General features: G+C 34.8%; 1 long non-coding RNA gene across 1 annotated transcript; it reads left to right on the plus strand.

Moving 5' to 3' along the window:
• The first annotated feature begins 6667 nt into the window (after positions 1-6667).
• Positions 6668-20776, plus strand: LOC146998654 (uncharacterized). Its single transcript, XR_015039342.1, has 4 exons — positions 6668-6733; positions 9277-9366; positions 16532-16597; positions 20643-20776. It is a non-coding gene; the product is annotated as an uncharacterized LOC146998654 (long non-coding RNA).
• Positions 20777-21013: the final 237 nt, after the last annotated feature.

Below are 21013 nucleotides of genomic sequence, written 5' to 3' on the forward strand. Positions count from 1 at the left end.
ACATCTCAACTATACTGAGTAATCTTTTTATCTGACATTCATCAAAATATGAAGTGGAGCACTATCGTGCTGGATGAGAGTACCTCGAAAACTAGTCAGTTCTGAGCGCTTTGCTTCCATTTCTGCTTTTGAAACTGTCATTTAGCAACACTTTGTTTCTGAACCTATTATCTAACCTGGTGGCGAAGATTTGATTTGTAGTTTCTCTATAGTTCTATATACCTAAAGTATTACACATTCTCGACGGCATTAAAGAAGAGTCTCCTTGCTTATGTCAGTATCTTTTCCTTGTAACATTATAAGGTATTTTCAGCCACCTTTCCGTATGCCTTCATACTGTGACTGGAAGTACGTATTTGGGAAATCCTGAGTTCAAATCCTGACGAAGCCATTGCGGATGCCTGATTGCAGTGTCAGGATGTTTTCTGACATCGAAAACTTTTAAAATTACGCTAAAATGGCACCCAAACTAAATAAGTAGTGGATGATAATTCATTATCACCAGGATTTGGAGATTAGATCCCCTCATACCCATTCAGCTCTTAAAAGGGGGAGTATGTACCGTTTTTTTCACACCTTCGTAGTGTAACTGGAAGCACGCTTGACGCTTATTCGGGAGGTCCGGAGTTCGAATCCCGTCGAAGGCATTTCGGATTTCTTCAGTTTCCTCACATCGAAAACTTCAAAAGGACTCATTATTATAAGATAACATTATTATATTGTTCACTTTTCATATCTGGCAATGAGCCGTTTCAAAAACGTAAATTCTTTGTTTTCTTTCCACAAGGCATCACGTGCTGAAAATAGCAGAAGCATATTATGCTCTGTTAAAGTATGAGATAACCATACATCGTACTCACATATCAAATCATCTTCAAATGATCATCTACCATACATTTTTAAATATTTAGATTGTCTGATTGTTCCTGTACTGCGTAATGTGGATTTTAAGAGATAGCTCCTGTTAATAGGCTTTTGTTTGTACTGGATAGTCATCCGGAATGCATACCATCTTCACAGCTGGCATTTCCATGCATAAACTTCTCAAACTGCCATCAAGCTGTGTCATCAGAAACATCAGAAACGTGTAGCACAAATTTTACAAGCAGGCTGACTAGCATTTTTTCCTATTTTAATGTAAAAAAGCATAACATGGTGAAAAGGAACTTCTGGGTCTTACATCCTTAGCACTACACTGGGAAACAAACTAGATGGCAATCACATATATGAATTAAGCAACATGAGCAGAAAAGACCATATTTAAATATAAATATCCGCTTTAATCAAGATCACTTCTTATCAGCAGTAACAAAATAATGCGCTTTGATTTAAAAAGCTGCAGAATTTTCCGGATGATCCAATATAAATTGCATATACTTTGATATAAATTTCAAAAAGAAGGGAGGATAAAGTGTTATATTTGCATCAAGTTTTTCCTAAATAACAAAGATGAATGTATAATTAAATCTTCAAGGCAAATAAAAGTAGCATCCATAATTTTTTAATATCCTTGTTGAATGACGGCCATCATTTATTCCTGAGAACGTGATTTTAAAGGATTTTTTTAAAATATTTTTCATCATACAAAATAAAGCTTTAATTAAAAACCGCAAGATCGAAGAAACAGTACTGAATCACCGCTTATGAAAAAAAAAAATTAAATATTCAGTACTAACAATTTTCCCTTAGAATTGATCAAAATTACACCAAATTCCTAGTGATAATCGAATATCCATAAGAATCCGTTCATCTGATGCTTATTCACTATCCGTCCTACATTAGTTTTCCTTTCTCTAACAGCACAGCATTTGTCCTTCCAGAAACATATTTTGCTAAGCTTCAGTAAACAATATTTACAGGTATTCTGCTCGATTCAAACAATATGGAATTATTTGGTCTTACTCGCAATTGGAGCATCGACACACCTCGCTGAAATTCAGAGCTAGGCTTTGATGTGGCTAGTCGAGTTCAATCACTCCTAGTTTCTCGAATTACTCGTTTGTAATAATAATTTTATGAAAGGAAACATTGTCATACGTGAAGAGATCATTTCATCAGAGTACTCAGAAGTGAACTGCTCATTTCTATCTTTTAGATACCTACACATTCAGGATGCCAAGCACAAACACTAGTTAAAAAAGTGGAAGAAGAGAGAGAGAGAGAGAAACCAGCGTATACGAGAACCTTTTCTCATCTAAAGTTCTTGGTGATCACACAAAGCTGCTATCTCTGGCACGAACAACGACTGTAATCCAGCTAGAATCAGGTTGAAATGAGCTTTGATGACTCATAAGGGGCTTTCATTCTTTTCTTTTCTTTATAAGTGTCATTCATAAGAGTTTTTCGTACACCTTTAGCTCTGTTGCCAGATATCCTCAATCTTAGCGGCTGGCGAGTGGTAACATGCCAATCTTTCGACCAGATGTTCATCACCAGATCATGACCACATGTTCTCAGTGGATGAGAGATCTGGAGAACGTGCTGACCAGTGTAAGAGTCAAACATCCATTGTATTGAGGAAGATAGAGACATCACGGGCAGCAAGCGGAAATCACAGTAGCGAATACATTATCTTGTTGCAAGATGGTATCACACAGGACTCGAAGATAGATCTTAATTCGTCAGAAGTGTAACGGCAGCTATCCACATTATTAGCTATGCAAATAAGAGGAGACTGGTATTTGTATCTAATATCACCTTACATCAGCAGGCCAGGTGCTTGGTCAGTATGATGATGATGAATGCAATCTAGAAACGCTCGTTTTCCTCAGTGCTTCCATGCGCAGATTTTCCACTCTGATGCTTTTTTTTTTTTTTTTTTTTTGTTTCTTTTCCCTGCCAGCGGGAGAGCCGGTCCGCTTAGGAAAGGTGACTTTCGACCTATTATTAATTTCTGTCAACGTCTATAATTATTTCTTGATGCCTTAGATCAAGTTCCCCTAACTCTGTGTTTCGTTTTACAACGGAAAACGAATGAAAGAATTAAATATTGGATGGCGAACTGTAAAGGGAGGAGGATGGGAGCAATGTGCTGGCTACGAAGCATTATCATTGTGTGCAAACTGGTCAGTTATTCAAATAAGGAATTCTTCATGTTGCCGAATTTATCTAATTGACACTATGAATTGGCACATAAAAACATTTGTATACCCTTGAACTTTTAACTAACTGTAACTCTTAAGTACATAGGCTAATTCTAAATATGTTGATGTAGGCATCACTAATGCAAAGTTAGACATCCCTAATAATGCTACACATATTATAAATAATTACTATATGCAGTCACTAATGTTAAACGCAGAACCAGGATTCGTGTGGAAAGATGACGTGTGCCACCTGCCCAGTGCAATCGTTCGACACATCACTGTAGACGAGTCTGCCTCTGCTGAGCATCACGGGAAGCCGCAACAACAGTCGCCGTACTGACAGTCCTCTGTGCAGGACAGAATACAATTGGGCGTACATTTGTCTTCTTGCATACGAGACAAATTCCTGAGGTCCCGGACTTGGTACGAGATCTTAGGGCATGGGACTTAGCTTAAGATCCAGCAAAGCCTACAGGTCAACATGTCTGTCCTCTCGAGCGTTAGTGGTCTGGGGAGCCACTGAAATCACGCATCCCTGCTCCTATTGATTTCACATTCGCCTGACAGACACAGGATCCCAACCAACAAGTGCAGCAATGTCCCGAGCGGAATAAATAACAGTCGTGAGAGTCCACAGACATACTGCTGTCGAATACCGACATGTGCTAGTAGGAGATTCTCTTTCTTATATGAGACATAACTCGATAGACCCCATTCAAATGCAATTCCCAAATGAGAAACACGCTGTGCAGTCTTCACAATTATACATAGATTAAATGGCGTTACTTATACCTTCATTGTGCGCATGCGCTGAAAATCTGATCTTTTTGATATCCCAACATGCAGTACCTTTCATGCAAGTTTAATGTTTTTTGCATGCAGCCTTCATGGTGTAGAAATTTTAATAGGCAGTAATGCATAGATGTCCAGTCATATTTATCCTAATACTTTACGTCCACCCTGAAATCTGTCAGAATCTTCAAGACCAAGACTCAGTTTGCAGAGTTCCAATATGTTTAGAGGCATTCTGGAATCATAGTTAAAAAAATATCATTTTCTCATGCTTTTTTTTTTTTTTTTTTTTTTTTTTCTTTCTTGAATTTTGGAGTTTCGAAGTCAGATCATTGACCGGTTACATGGTTTTCAAATCTTATAAATTTAATTGTTTCATTTTTATGCTAGTTGCTTCATTTAAAAGTTTTGAATTCCCATATCATACTTACTCAGAACTTAAGCAGGATTGCACTTAAGGATTGCTACAAATTCGATTACCGATCGAAGTAAAATTTTCATAAAAATATTGTGTTATATCGTAGTTATTATCGACATAAGTAAACTTTTTAGAATGTATTTATTGCTACTATGAAATTATCATAGAACCGAATAATCGTAAAAAATTATCTATGTCCTTTTTTCAATGCGAACTTTTTTTATTTATCATGTCTGCTGTGCATTTTCGACTCTAAATTCTTCCTATGAAGTCAGTGTTATTCCATTATATAGCAATTTCCTTAATTGTCATAGTAGAGAGAGAGAGATTATGACAGCTTTAGTGTTTTATTGCTTTAGTTTAAAATATTTCCTTTTTTGCAGCTAGAAATTTGTATAAAAATTTATGTTTATAATATTTTCTAAACGAAATTATTTTTTTCAGTGTGTTATTTGGTTTACACTAAATGCATAAATTATGACAAATAACAATAAATCTGTGCTTTTAGAAAATTCTTTCGCATGTGATGCTATTCCAAAATTTCGTATTTTAACAGTAATCCCCCATAGCACAAAACATCCTCAGGATGTCCTATTTAAGTCGCAATATCCCGGGATATACGTAGGATGTCCTAAGGATGTTGATTCTCAGATGTCCTGAGGAGATCGTAATTTAACATCCTAAGGATGTCTTATTTAAGTCGCTATGTCCCGGGATATGACAGGATGTCCTGAAGATGTTGATTCTCAGATGTCCTGAGGAGTTCACCAATTTCACATCCTGAGGACATTCATTCTGCATTGTCCGGAGGACTTTCGTTGTCAAACATTTTGAGGATATTTGTTCTCAAATTTACCAGTTTTAATTTTTTGACATTGCACATCTGAAACTTGTACATTATTTTATTTTTCATATGTATTTTACTAAGTTGTTTCTAAATGCTGTACATTAAAAATATTGATATGATTGATGATTTATTCTTGTTATTTTGTTATTAATTTTAACTGCTATTTTTTCTGACGTTTTTAAAAATTTATTTAGTCATAGAAAAGATTTTTTTCAATGGATTAGCATTTTCTAGAATATTTGCAAAATTCTAAATAACATATATTTTTTTTATAAAAAATGTATAAATTACATGTATAATTACTTACAGATTACAAACCCTACTACAAATATAGGTAAAATTAGATATAGATATATTTAATTACGGAAACGAATTTTTTTTTAAATTTGGGTATAGAGACATTAGGTATTTTTTTGGAAGCAGGAAACATGAAAAATTGGCAACTGCCTTCGCCGGGAATCGAAGGACGGACCTCTGGAATACCGGCCCAGTATGCAGAACCACTACTAAGGGGAGAGATGTCTTCGTGGAGGACTTTCTAAGGGAAACTGGCTCGTATACACGTTACACGTGGGGAAAACCACGAAAACACCCATGCAGCCAGCCCGTTCGCGGGATTCGAACCTCGGTTCGCACTACCAGGGTTCAGCGACTTTACCGCTCGGCCGCTGGTGGGCCGAAGACACGCTAGGAAAGCGGGAGAAATGCCTCATATTACTTCTGTTTTTAAAGGCCGACTTTTTTTTAAGGGGATCCAATCACTAAATCCTGGGTGTGGATATACCTCATCCAACACCTTTTTAGTTCGGGCGCCACTGTAGAGACATTAGGATTTTTTTGGGAAGCCGTAGAGATGAAAAATTAGCAACCGCCTTCGCCGTGAATCGAACCACGGACCTCTGAAATACCGGCCCAGCGTGCAGAACTATTACACCACGAAGGCACGCTACGCAAGCGGGAGAAATACCTCATAAGGAAAATATTTTCCTCTAATTACAGGACAGAAAATGTTTTTCAATCTGTTTTTGATATTGAATTACAGTCGTGCGATAATTTCGCAGTAAAGATACATCTCTGATGACTATCCAAGATTCTAGAAACTTTGGTCTTATATAGAGATGGTCGTCTTATAGAAATAATGCTTAATATCAATATTTATTTATAATCTCAGAACTATTGGTCACTTTCGGAAGTGGTCGTTTGAGAGGCGATATTCTATATATTTATTTACTGATACTCTCAGATTCCAAAATTTGTTTATATTCTCAGAAATATTGGACGGAAGGTGGTCGTCCCATACATACAAAATTTTACATTTCATTAAAAATGAATTCGGCATTACTTAACTATTTCCCTATTAATTAATCAATTAGATAAAGAAAAAATTAGGAAATAGTACTGTTTATTACGGAATAATGTAGGAAGTTCTACAGAACTATATTCTTTCGCGTCATTGCACATTGTATCCGGCAAACTACTAGTTCCTCGTATTCTTCCGCAAATCCGTAAACATCTGTCTGATTTGAAACGAAATCCAAAATGGCTGCGCCATGAGGTTAACTTGTATGGATATTTTTTGTTGCATGAAAGGTAAGTTCAGTTGCAATACTTGTATGTTTACTTTTTTTGCTTTTCGAATTTATGTCATTTTGACAGTTAAATGTTTCACAGCTTTATGAATTGTTACCATTCTGTCGTGAATTACGTGTACCTCAATGGCTGGTTGTCTTTTCAAATATCTAATTTGCCCTGCTATCCAAATGTTTATGACTGAATTTTTTTTAGTCTAGTTTATGCATTCAGTTTCAAAATAATATGTGTGATCAGATTGCTTATTATTTTATTGCAGCAATACATTTATGTTAAATAGTTTGAACAATTGTATAAAAATAAGAGTTTGCATTGTTTTGTCCAAAATATGTATGGTTGAAACATTATCTTAATCTAGTTTGTAATTCAAGTTTTTTTTGGGGGGTACTGTTCTGTTATTGGGACCAGAATCGGAAATGTATGAACCTGTGTTCGTAAGTATGTGCATAGATGTGTATATGTAGACATACAAATATACAAGCATACATAAATACAATTCTGAACCCGGTCCTGATAACAGAACAGTACCTTTTTTTAATCTTTTTTGAATATTTTATAAAAGGATTGAGCATTTTTCAAACTGCATATCATTTTAAGATTCGACTTGCAGGAAGACAAAATATGGTCATTCAATCAAATGCTTATGTAATAATGGCTTTTAACATTTTCTCATAAATATTGTTTGCATTTTTATTGTATTTTAGATACTTTAGTTATGTAAAGTGAACATGAGAATATTAGTAAAGCTGAAGAATATGAATAGCTACCATAATACATGTATTTTTTCATCGAGCCCATTGTTTTAGAAACCAATGCACCATTATTATATGCTGGCTTATTTTATAGTTATATGCAGTTTAATTTTATGTTCATGTTACTGTAGAATTGTCATTATAATAAAAGTATTGATAATTTTTGTTGAATCTTGCAAGTTGCCTAACATTCAGAATTATTACTACCGAATTTTACCGATAGGTTTTTTTTGAGTTGACATAATCTGTCTGATAAATAAAATAAAGTGGTGTTTAAATTATATGCATTTCTCTTAATGTTTCATTGAAAGTGAGATGGAAATATAAATGCTATCCAGAAAAGTGAATTCTTTTTGCCTGAAATAACAAACTGTACTAAATGATTAATGTTTATATCATTTTAGAAATGTCAATATTAAAGTTTCTCCCCCTTCTCTTCTTTGATTTTGAAATAGTTTATAATAAAATAATATATGCATAAGTGTAATTAATGTAAAGTGTCATTCAATAATATAATTTATTTTTACTGATATTTTTATATTTCTTATCTGGGTTTTCTTTTGGTGTTAGAAGGAGGAAAAGACTGTAATGTTTTAATTAAGGAAATAATTAAAACATTACAGTCTTTTAAATAACACAGTTACAGTAATGTTTATTGAAGCAATCAGTATTGTGTGATTGCCAGTGATTGAATAATGTTAAAATGCATTGTTCATAAGGAAATTTGCTTAGATTTGTGTTATAGATTTTATTTTGACACAAGCTGAAATTTGAATTATTGGAAGCACTTTGAAAACCCGAATTATTTCCTGAATCATTAATCAGGCCAATATATAACATACAAATTTTCATACAAAATTATTTCTTTGAGCATATTATAAAGAGCTCATTTAATTTTATTATTTGTACAAATTTTAGACAAAAGTAGCATGTAACAGTTAAAGATTTATTGAAGCCTACTTGTTACTTGTGGTAACAAAGAAGTGTGAAAGATATTGCCACATTAGCGAACATGATGATCATTAATGCTTAATTTAGTAATTTAATAATATATTGAGAAATGCTGGGAACTTTCAGAAGTAGACATTTCGGAAATGATGGGCTTGATAAGAAATTTACATGGTTTTATTATTTATTCTTTAGTTAAGAATGGATTTTAGATGTTCATGTGAAAGAATTCTGTTTAAGTATATGTGAAAGAATTGTTAAAGTTTGGCATTTAAAAAAATGAATTAATAATATGCAATTATCTTTTTATTATACATATATTACTGTATATTTCTAATGTGCTATGTAAATGTCAGTGCTAAACAATTGAGATACTATTGTCAGGGCAATCTTTTCTTATACAAGAAAAATTCTGATACTTTCTTATCATCTGCCCTCACAGCTTCAACTTACGCTACAACAGCAAGAGTATGCACATGATAATAGCAAACTATGAATATGCATACCACACACATGTATTTACATGCTTTATATTTAATCTTTATTTCTGAATAGTATTCCATTGGATGAAAAATATGTGAATATTGACCCAATGTATATATTTTTGTGTGTGTGCATCCTAAATTTTTTTGTTTCTTATAAAGTGCTTATTTGAATTACTACTTGTGAACAGAGCAGTAGATATGAACCATAAACTAACCATTTTGCCAATTTTCACAGCTTTGCAGATAGTCAGAAAGCACCAAAATTTGTAATAATGTTAAGTTTAAATGATGTTCTATACTTTTGTGTTAATTTTTCTATTCTATTAATTCTATTACTGTGTTATCAAACTTTCTGCAGGAATTTCAACTGGTTAAGATGTTATTACCATGTGGAGAAGAATTTGGTTTTCAAGCTAGAAAAAATTGCAGCTGAAGGATTTTGTAGAAGGTCAGTCAAACTGGTTTTAGTTAATTATAATTTAATTTTGGGTGAAGAATTCTCAAATTTATTTATCATAAGTGTCTAAAGGTCTTCTAAATTAAATTCTGCTTGTTTTTGAAATTTTTCATGACATTTATTCTTTGATTATTATTATTATTTTTAATTTACTAACTTAATCCAGGCACATAATTGCATTTAATGCCATACCTTAAATATTGTAAAATGTTAAAATAATACATTTCACTTAAAAATGTGGTTGTGACAGTAAATTTTCTGTTACATTTAATCATATCTATAAACATTGGTATACATCATTTTTCAATAATCTGTATATTATTTTGTGCATTTCTTTTACATCCAAGATCTGGCATATGACTTGCTTTTCAAACTGATAACATGGTGTAATAATGTAATCTAATGGTTAAAGTTTACTATGGAACGGGCCAAATTTAATAAATTATTCTTTGATAGAAAGTTATTCGGTTGATCTTTACATTACGGTAACTTGGCGATTTTTTGGCGAAAATTTGGTGACCAACTCCCCTACAGCAACCCTCTATTTTTTTTTCCCCGCCGCCATTTTGTCTTCACGAAGTAAAGACATGTTTCTTTTCTTCTTATCTACTGAACACTTCTTCCAACAATCTACTAGCTGAATTACACTTATGATAGAAATTTTATCAAACAAAACTGCTTAATCATGACAAATATTCACTGCAAAATTCGGAAAAAGTGCACAATACCATACACCTTACGCGTTTTTCAAAATAACACATACACATAAACCATGTACACGCCGACTTATTTTTATTTAAAAAAACATCCCAGAATTGCACAAAAATGGCATTGCGCACACTCTTCACTATATCCATGTACACTGCTTTTTTCTCATAAATTCGAAAAATTTCACGAAAATACATGACAATTTTCTCAATCTTTAAACCTGGTAAAAAGAACATATATGAAATTACCTGATCGCGAAAAAGTATTTACCCTTTACAAATATGAACATTTCCACATATAAAATAAATAAAATACAGTGGCGTAGCGAGAGGGGGGCATGGGGGTGCATGATGCCCCGGGCGCCGCTCGTAGAGGGGCGCCAAATGGTCTCCAAACAAGATTTTCCGGAAAATTTCAGTTTTTATTTTGATCGATTTCTGGAAAGTATAGTTAAACTTAATAACTATTGTAATTATTTATATATAATTAATTATTTATTTTCTTGATTTGTTTGATAAAATGTGTAACAAAATGTTTGGAGTACATCAACCAAAACGTTCTTCCTGACCACTTTATTTCTCCAAAGTAGAGATATATTTATATTTTTTTTAAACGAAATGCACGTATATGTTCTGCTTTTATTTTAAAACGATTTCTCAAACATATCCAGTTTCTAAAACCCGATTCCATAATCTGGAAATGACATTTTGGGACAATCCTAACGCTTCCGCTACAATGGATTGCGTTTTACTCTCCTGTAAACGACTGATGTCCTTCCTGGCTACCGATTCAACTATGTCATCTTGCTGAGACATAGTATATTCACTGCTACGAAGCATTCAACGCATGTGAATTGTTTTTAATCTCCTATTACAAAAGGAATACTGCAGGTCGCTCCTCACTCCTTATCTAAAATGCATAGTTTTTGACGTCACAGACTAAATTTGCATATTCCCAACTTTGTAAACGTTATAATTTTCCTTTATAATCTCTTCTATTTCCTTTTGTTCAAAAAGGTTGTTGATTATATGGTTATTTCATACCGAACCCACAATATCCCCTAATTGTTTTGAGCAGTGAATGGGACTGTATGACGATACTCCGCAGTAGAAAAGAAACGGAACCTAAAACTCCATTACAGATCTATAGATAAAATGTTTTTCCAAACCTAAGTGTCGCACTTCAAATACTACTTACTATTTCATTATCAAATGCTAATTATGAACGTTCGTTCAGCATATTAAATAAATTTTCACATATTTACGATCAACGATGTGACAAGATCCCTTAAGTCATCTTGCATTTTTAAGTGTGGAAAGAGAAAAATTTGAAAGGGTCGACTTTGGTGAAGTAAATAATAAATTTGCTTCATACAAGGTAAGAAAAATGTATACATAGTAGTTAATTGTATTCATGTATTATATTATTATTAATAAATATAAGTGCTCGACCAAGTCGAGGTGCACGTGATTGAAGGGAGATGAGGGCAAATTAAAATTTTAAAGTTGTCTGGTTGTGTGTCTGACAATTTTAGATCTTTGGCACTCCAAGCACGAACGTGTGTAGTTGGCTATGTCCTTTTGCATGCTAGGCCATACGAAACGTTGGTGTATCATTTTTTTCCGAAGCCTTGATGCCAGGATGTGACAGACGATGTAACTGACTAAAAATGGCATGGTGAAATCCGGACGGAACAAAGGTCGAAATCTTGAATCCTGAACATCACAATTAAGTGATTTTCCAGGTGACAGCTGCATCGGCTGCAAGTTGAGATTGGTGGAGGATTTGCTTTTCAAGAGGTTTTGTAGTTCTGAATCCTGGTGTTATTCATCGGCAAGGGCAGCAAACTTTATTGGCGAAGGAACGGCTAGTTCTTCAATACGAGACAAGGTGTCTGCAACAATATTCTGCGAACCCTCAATATAACGGATAGCTGTTGAAAATTGCCCTATGAAGTCTAGGTGTCTCATTTGACGAGGAGAAGTTTTATCCTGTTGAAAAGCATAAAGCATAAGCCTTTTTAAAGGGCGACTGATGTTTTCAGGGAACCCCATCGCCAAATCCTGGGTGTGGAGAATCCTCACCCTTTTAGTTCGAGCGCCATTGTAGAGACATTAGGATATTTGGAAGCAAGAGAGATTGAAAAATTAGCAACCGCCTTCGCCGGAAATCGAACCGCGGACCTCTGGAGTACCGGCCCAGCGTGCAGAATCACCAGACCACACCACACCACGAAGGCACACTAGGAAAGCGGAGAAATACCTTATAAACGTAGAGTGATAATGGTTTAGATGCGGAAGGATACTGCAAATTTGTTGACGAAATTAAATCATTTTTGCATTTTTGGAACGCTTCGCAAGATTCTGCGGTCCAGGTTATAACACGTTTATCGTTTTTCTTGCTTCCAACCAAAAACGAATTTAGAGGTGCTTGTATGGTTACTGCATGAGGTAAGAAACGTCGATAAAAATTGAGCATAGCAAGAAATCTTCTTAAGTTCTTCACTGTAGATGGTTCGGGCATATCGCGGATAGCGGTGACTCTGGAAGGGGTTGAACGCCATCAGCGGAAATTTCATGACCAAGAAAGGATACTCTTGGTTGACCAAAAACGCATTTGGAAGGATTAAGACTTAACACCGTACCTTTGAAAACGTTCAAAAACTGTTCTCAAATGTGATAGGTGTTCTTGCTCTGTAGAGGAGGCGATTAAGACGTCATCAAAATAAAGTACATGAAAGTCGAGGCCGTTTAACACCTGATTCATGAAGAGTTGGACCGTTTGAGCAGCACTGCATAAGTCGAAAATCATGACCGGAAACTCAAATAGTCCAAAAGGCGTAATAACCGCAATTTCAGCTGGGGCTATCAGCTGGGTTAACGGGCATTTGGTGATACGCCCGCTCAAGATCAAGGGTTTTGAAAATAGCTTTTCCCTCTAAAACTTGCATACAGTCTTGAATGCGCGGGATTGGGTAACGATGAGAAATTGTAGCTGCATTTAACCGGCGATAATCGCCACTTACCATTTTGTTTCCGAACTAGATGGAGCGGACTGGCCCATGAACTTTTTGAAAGACGGCAAATTCCCTTTTCCATCATGTATTAAAATTCCTCTTTGGCGGCTTTAAGCTTGTCCGGAGGTAAGCGTCTAGGTTTAGCGGCAATTGGAGGTCCGTTAGTTTCAATATAATGTAGTACATCGTTCTTGGGTTCGGAAATACCCATAACTGTGCGCGTGATTGTAGGGAATTCTCTGAGAAGTTGATGTCATGGGGAGTTACCCGAAATCAGTTTAATGCTCAAATCTTCACTATTGCAAATTACTCCATGATAAGTTAAGTTGGTTATGGAATCTATCTAACGGCGATTTTTAATATCGATAAGCAAAGAAAATTTATGTAAAAAGTCAGCGTCAATAATAGGGCAGTAGCAATAATAAATTGTCATTGGAAGTTGCGGCGCAATCTTAAATCAACATATATCAGGCGTTCACCAGAAGTTTGAATAGGAGTTCCATTTGCTATATAAAGTTGTAACTTAATAAAGCGCTTTTGTTCGTGAAAATGTGGTGGAACTACAGAAACATCAGCCCGGTGTCTACAAGAAACCTTAAGCCCGAATTCTTTTCGATGACGAAAAGGCGTGCAAAATTCCGGCCGCTGTCATTCATGACTTCGACCAACGGCCCTTCTCGTTTCCCTGGTCACGGTGGGTGGCATTTGTTGGCACGGTGGGTCACACGGAGGATGGCATTTTTTTGCCTTGTTTCCAAATTTGTGGTGGTAAAAAACAAATACCCGGAGGAGGGCTTTCATAACGTTTCCTCAGTGGGTTAGGACGTGTATTTAGACTACGTGATGTGGAGAGGTTGCGGTGAAAAGGTTCAGCTTGGATGGCTACTAACTGAGCAACCTGTTTGGACAAATCATCAATTTGAGCCTGTAACGCCACAATACCTGGACCAGGAGCCTGCACTGCGTGTATTTGCGCAGGAATGGCCAGTTCGTGAATTTTATCAGCGATTTCGGGAAGATTGTTAAGTGGGTCGCTACTGGCCGCTAAAATGGTTTGCATGTTAGATGCGAGTCTATTCGTCCATAATGTTTTAAGAATGTTATCCGTTAGGTTACTGGCGGCTAAGTCTGACATTTTAGATAGCAACTAAGAAGGCCTTATATCACTCAACTGTAAATCGTGCAACAGCTGCTTGATTTTAACTATCTCGGATTCTTCATAAACAGAAATTAATCTTTTTTTAAAGATTTGTATTTGTTTGTCGCCGGTGGATTCAAAATTATTTCACGAGCTGATTGCAGTACCTCTGATTCTAACGCGGCGATCGCTGTATAAAATAGAGTTTCGTCTACAGTAATGTAACTCAATTTAAACTGCGCATCCAATTGAATGAACCATAACGATGGGTCTCGGCGACAAAAAGGCGGTGGCTTAACTGCCACTCATGCCAATTGTGAAGCAGCATCGTTGTCAACCACTTTAGATCAATCAAATATGCACAGTAATAATATGTATAGAAAAATAATCAATATGTATATAGTGACACAGTTTCTTGGTACTTGAAATCAGAGAATTTGACGGCTCAAATGCAGCAAATTATGACAGAAATACACTCATGTCCATAAATTAAGGATAATTCGGAGTCACGCGGAAATCGGAATCTAAAATAAATATATCACCTGTAAAATCACTACACACGTCTTCAAGAATCATATGCAAATTTCAGGAAGTAACCAGATGACACCGATGGTACGTCACAATGACGAGCGTGTAAGAGAGTGATATACAAGGAATACAGGCAAAGAAGTAAAATGGTTCGCAGGCGCTTTATAAGCATTTCAGTGCAATAACCGAATAGTTATGACACAAAGGACGCATTTGGATGATTTTTTACGTGGTAGAATTATCGGCCGTCTGGAATGTGGGCCTACCCAACTGGAAGTATCAGACGAACTTGGAATTGCCCAAAGTGTCATCTCCAGGCTTTGGCAATGATTCCAAGATGATGGTAATGTGAGTAGACGTTACAGCACAGGTCGCCCCAGAGTTACAACGACGCCGAATGAGGACCGGTATTTGGCAGTTACTGCCAAAAGAAACAGGCGGAGCACAGCCTCAGACCTGTCTCGTCAGCTCTCTTCAGCCACTGGTACGACAATTTCAAGGCAGACCGTGTACAGACGCTTAGGCACATTGGTCTATATGCCCGTAGACCTGTCAGATGCGTTCCACTTACTGCAACTCACCATCGCCTCCGGTTATCCTGGAGTAGAGAACATGCATTGTGGACACCGCAACAGTAGGCTTGTGTCATGTTTTCCGACGAGTCCAGGTTTAGCTTGCAGTCTGATTCTCGCCTGACTTTCATATGGAAAGCTCCAGGTACCCGTTACCACCAAGAAAACATCATTGAACGACACCGTTACGGAGGTGCCGGAGTGCTCGTTTGGGGTGGAATTATTCTGGGTTCCAGAACTGACCTGCGTGTTCAAATTGGAACCATGACAAGCCAAATCTATCGGGACGTTATTCTGGAACAACATGTATGTTTCTTTTGGGGCGCCATGGGCGCACAATTTGTGTTTATGGATGACAACGCCCGTCCTCACCGTGCAAACATCGTAAGTGAATGCCTTCAATGGAAGGATATCACCCGTATGGACTGGCCAGCATTCTCACTGGACTTGAATCCAGTAGAGCACGTGTGTGACATGCTTGGCCGACGAGTTGCAGCCCGTCAACCTCCTCCTACATGTCTACCGGAACTTCGGAGAGCATTGCTTTTTGAGTGGTGTAATATCCCCCAAGATCAGATCGATAATTTGATACTCAGCATGCCTAGGCGTTGTACGGACTGTATTGCATCGTCTGGGAGACATGCAATGTATTAAAAAATCATACCAACCATGTAATATTTTTTTTTTGTAATTTGCTCCAGGGAGAAAAAATCGCTATTTTTTTAATAATATTAAACATATAGCATCTTTTTTTGCTCTTTACCTTTTGTTTAATAAATAAGCTTTACAAATAAGTCAAATTTGTTTTGCTTTTAAGTCTTCCTTTGCCTGATTTTGCATTATCCTTAATTTATGGACATGAGTGTATATTGACTCATCGGAATGCGGCACAACGCTTGAAATCACAGGTGCATATTCGTGCAATATTGAAGATTGCTACTCGTAATAAATACGGGTCACCAATTATGGTAGTACAATTTTTTTAGACAGATCGTTAAATAATTATAACAATTGAATAGAATGTTTTTGGTTGATATGGGTTACCAGACTGGCAGAGTTGAGTTGTAGTAGGCAAGTTGCCACATATCTATTTATCTATAATGTATCGTTACTTTTAATTGTTTAAAAATTGTACTTTTTAAAAACACTTGTATAAATATGTAAAATAAATAACAGCTTTTTATCTAATTCTAGATCATCGTATGTCTGATTTTTTCGCCGACACAGATGCATTTCCGAACCCAAGGCTACTGTAGTTAGGTAGTGACTATTCTTAATATATTTTTGAGTATTTTATGGCAGATTTAGCATTTTATTATTATTTGCATTATTTTCCTATTACGAATATATTCTATACATTATATACTGAAAGTTTTTTGGGGGGGGGCGCCAAAAAGGTATTTTGCCCCGGGCGCCAGTTATGCTTGCTACGCCACTGATAAAATATCCAAAAACTTTTACCTCTAAATCATCTATTACATTATACACGTCACCAACGAATTCATACATGAAGCATTACAAATATTTAGTATCAAATATTTAAATTATTTCCATGCATGTTTATTTCAACTTAAACATAAACCAAATTCCTACAAGCATAAAATTCACAAAATAACTATCATTTCATTAAAATATTACTGAACCATGTACACGTCGACTTATTTTTACTTAAAAAAACATCCCAGAATTGCACAAAAATGGCATTGCGCACACTCTTCACTATATCCATGTACACTGCTTTTATCTCATAAATTAAAAAAATTTCACGAAAATACATGACAATTTTCTCAATCTTTAAACCCGGTAAAAAGAACATATATGAAATTACATGATCGCGAAAAAGTATTTACCCTTTACAAATATGAACATTTCCACATATAAAATAAATAAAATATCCAGAAACTTTTACCTCTAAATCATCTATTACATTATACACGTCACCAACGAATTCATACATGAAGCATTACAAATATTTATTATCAAATATTTAAATTATTTCCATGCACATTTATTTCAACTTAAACATACACCAAATTCCTACAACTATAAAATTCACAAAATAACTATCATTTCATTAAAATATAATTAAATTCAAAAACACCACTTAAAATATACATGAGCACATACATTCAATTAATAAAAATCACCTTACAATCCTAATTACTTTAAACTAAATCATTGCTAATAACAATTTTCCCAATAATACCAAATTCCTTTCCACCTTACATTTTCAACAATGCATAAAAATAATTAAAAATACTAACTTACCTAATCTCCTTCAGAATCTTCATTACGTGGCGGATACACTTTTCTTCATTCTCTTTCAGAATCTTTAAAATCATACTTATCTTTCAAAGCAAGATACCAGGTAAAATAAATAACATAATAAAACATGTTTATTTCTCTCTCACACAACCTTAAAAAACATTTCTTACTATCCTTTTCAATACCACTAAATACCCATTTCGAATTCACTTTACTTACGGCCATGGGATCCAAAAATTCACAAACACTATTTCACACAACACAGAATAAAGCCAAATACAAAATTTCCAGATTTTTTCCCGATTTCCCCCCTTTTCCGATTAAAGAACCGTAATTCGTCCATTAATATCACATGACATATCCCATGATCTCTCATTTCCCCCACACAAAATAATGCGTAATCGGAACTCAGTGCTGCTCACATTATTACCAAAGTCCCAGGTAGTAACCTTTATCGCCTCCAAAATGTCGCCAAACTACCAGTTACCGTAATGTAAAGATCAACCATTTATTCATTTGTTCAGTGTGTCTCATCTCTTTAAATTGCTAAAGTAAATTTTATGTACTTGCATTTAGGAATTTTGACTGTATCAGAGTAATTTTGTTTCAGTTATTATAACATGCAAGGGAAAAAATTCATTCATAGCTCTGTATTTAAAATTAGTTAAAAGTCCTTAATAAAGAGGGACGTTTTGTTGTTTTTAATGTCGATAGAGTTTAATTCAAAAATATGCCACATTAAGGGTTACTTTTTAACCTAATTTAAAATTTTCATTACTTTAACATGTCCAATAATTGTTATTTTAACTCCAATATTGTAATAATATCAGAATTCCTTACTTTTTGATAGGTAATCCAAATGTAAAACAAGAAAAGAAAAAATTAAAATCTAGAAGTATATTTATTTCTTCCCTCTAACAAATAAAAACAACACAAGCACTTTTTACTGTCTATCTGCATAGTGTGGCATGTCCGGTAAGACTGAGATTTGTATGGTCAAATCCATGTTTCAGTTAAAGGAAAATGCATGCACAGTCTTCTGATTTTCCCTTCGATTAAGGATTCTGTATATACTAGTATAAGAAATATATTAGTTAATGCAGTGTTATACATCAATATTTATAGACAATTATTGTGGCTATGTTTATTATAATTTTGTTCACTGTAATGGCTGGAGTGCCTAAACCATCATGCTGTGTAAACAAAACTCAAATCTTCATCTCTGCATACTGCTCCACTAGTGTTTAAACCACTGAAATGGTGATTATGGTAGAACATCTTTGGTAAAAATTTACTCTACTGTAACCCTTGGTGAATCGTTTCTTTTTTTTATATCAAGATCGTCACCTGAGAGGATCGGCACCAATTTCAAGGTGGCCGCTACACAAAACCAAAATAAGAAGTCAAAGACATACACAAACTCTGTGTCCATGTACACATCGACCTATTAAAACAGAGAACTGCACAAACTGGGCATAGTGCACTGCCTTAACTTTGTCCATGTACACATTGATCTATTTTCACTTTAAGAAAATCAGAAAGTTAAAAATATCATAGTTACCAGAAAAAAATTCGCCACTGTCTTAACACACAGACAACCAAAAATACACAAACAGAGAGGAATAAATTACCAAAAATACATATTTCCTAACATAAAAACATTAAACAACAAATCTTCTAACAAAAATTAACACACAGAGACAAAAAAATAAATGAAACGTCATTTTTTTTAACATACCTTTTTTTTCACATGCATATGTTTAGGCTTCCCACCACCATCTTCCAGGTAAGCAATTCAATTAAATTTTTCGTCTCTTAGTCACTTCAGACATACTCAAACGATGGTACCCACACCAAAATAATAAATAGTATGTTCAAAATACAAGACCATACCACTTCCGTACAACCAAACACAGCAATTGAAAAGAATGGTAAGAACCAAAAACCTGGGACCGTACAAAAGGTTTACTATTAAAAAAAAGTAGCCCAAAACTAAATTTATCACAGCACGTTGGCAATATTTGCAGAAATAACTCCTTTTTATTGACAAAAAAAGTTTTTTTTTTTTTCCCCAAAGGCTACTTTCGCCAACATTATCAACATTAGGGTTACCGAAAAGCTTATTTGACGCAATGGGCTTCCACATTTCACAAACAACCAATACCACTTTGCGATTTTTTTTTCAGACAGAAACCAAGGTGTACCATACAGTAAAGATTAGCCACATCTTCATTTACTACTGTTACAAGTACTTCTTTGGTAAATTTCTGCGTTTAAATTCAAAAGTTTAAAATTGCATTAACATGATCAGATTCAGAGTCATAGCTAGGGTTTTCAGCGCTCAGGGACAACTGAAGATTTCGCACCCCCTACTGCTAGCCAAGGATGGAAAACATTTAATTCTAAAATGTTCTAACATCAGTTTGGAGCCCCTTGGATTCTGCACCTGGGGACAGATGCCCCCCTTTCCCCCCTCTAGCTACACCCCTGATGCAGATTTTATTTTCTGCACGTAGCTAACAATTACTTATGTGTTGTCAGATAAATGTTACCAGATGCAGTTAATTATTTTTTACTTGCCAATCTCATGAGACAAGTTTTTTTTGCTCCTGCAAGACTTTACTTTGTGTTGCAAAATAAATTCATTCTCACTCTTTTTGGACTTGCCTACAACATTAAATTTAAAATAGTTTTATGAATAGGTAAGATGTGATTATCATAATTTTGTTTCTCTCTTTATCTTGGCAACTTTATATGTTGATTCAGTATCCAGGTTACCTACCAGTGGCTGATTGATAAAACTGCTCATATGTTCAGCTGGTGGTTTGAGTTTATTTTCTGACATAAAAAATTTTAAAAGGCATCCCCCATGTTTATTTTACTATAATCGAAAAATCAAATAATTGCTACTCTGTTTATAGGTACTAAATGTTAAAATATTTTAAATGCTTCCTTTAATTTGCATTCTAATAGTCATTTGTTTAAATTTAATTATGAATTATATTGACATATAGTAATTGTGAGTGTTTTCTTATTTTAGGTGCTGTGAAAGGCAATGACAGAGATCCAATTTATCAAGAGTTCTTATATACATAAGAATACATGGATATAAGATTGTTTTTCATGAATTCAAATAAAATGTGATAAAAATTGGATTAATAAAAACTATTTTGAATTTTGAAAAGTGTTTTTCCTCTGTTAATCATAATATAGTGCCATAAATTTCTGAATGTGTTTATTTTTCATCCAAATAAATAGCTTTACAAAAATTTGTCATATTAATAGATATTGCATAATTTAGCATTATTATAAATATTTATTATAGCAGATTTAGCTGAACTACTTTTTTTAGTCTCTTTGCAGAAGTCACAAAGGTAAGTGGTTAGATATTTTTCTGTATTCCCCATTAAG

The sequence above is a fragment of the Stegodyphus dumicola genome, chromosome 2, assembly GCF_044657685.1.
Source record: "Stegodyphus dumicola isolate Sdum_Otavi_A_Nest chromosome 2, ASM4465768v1".
Lineage (NCBI taxonomy): Eukaryota > Metazoa > Arthropoda > Arachnida > Araneae > Eresidae > Stegodyphus > Stegodyphus dumicola.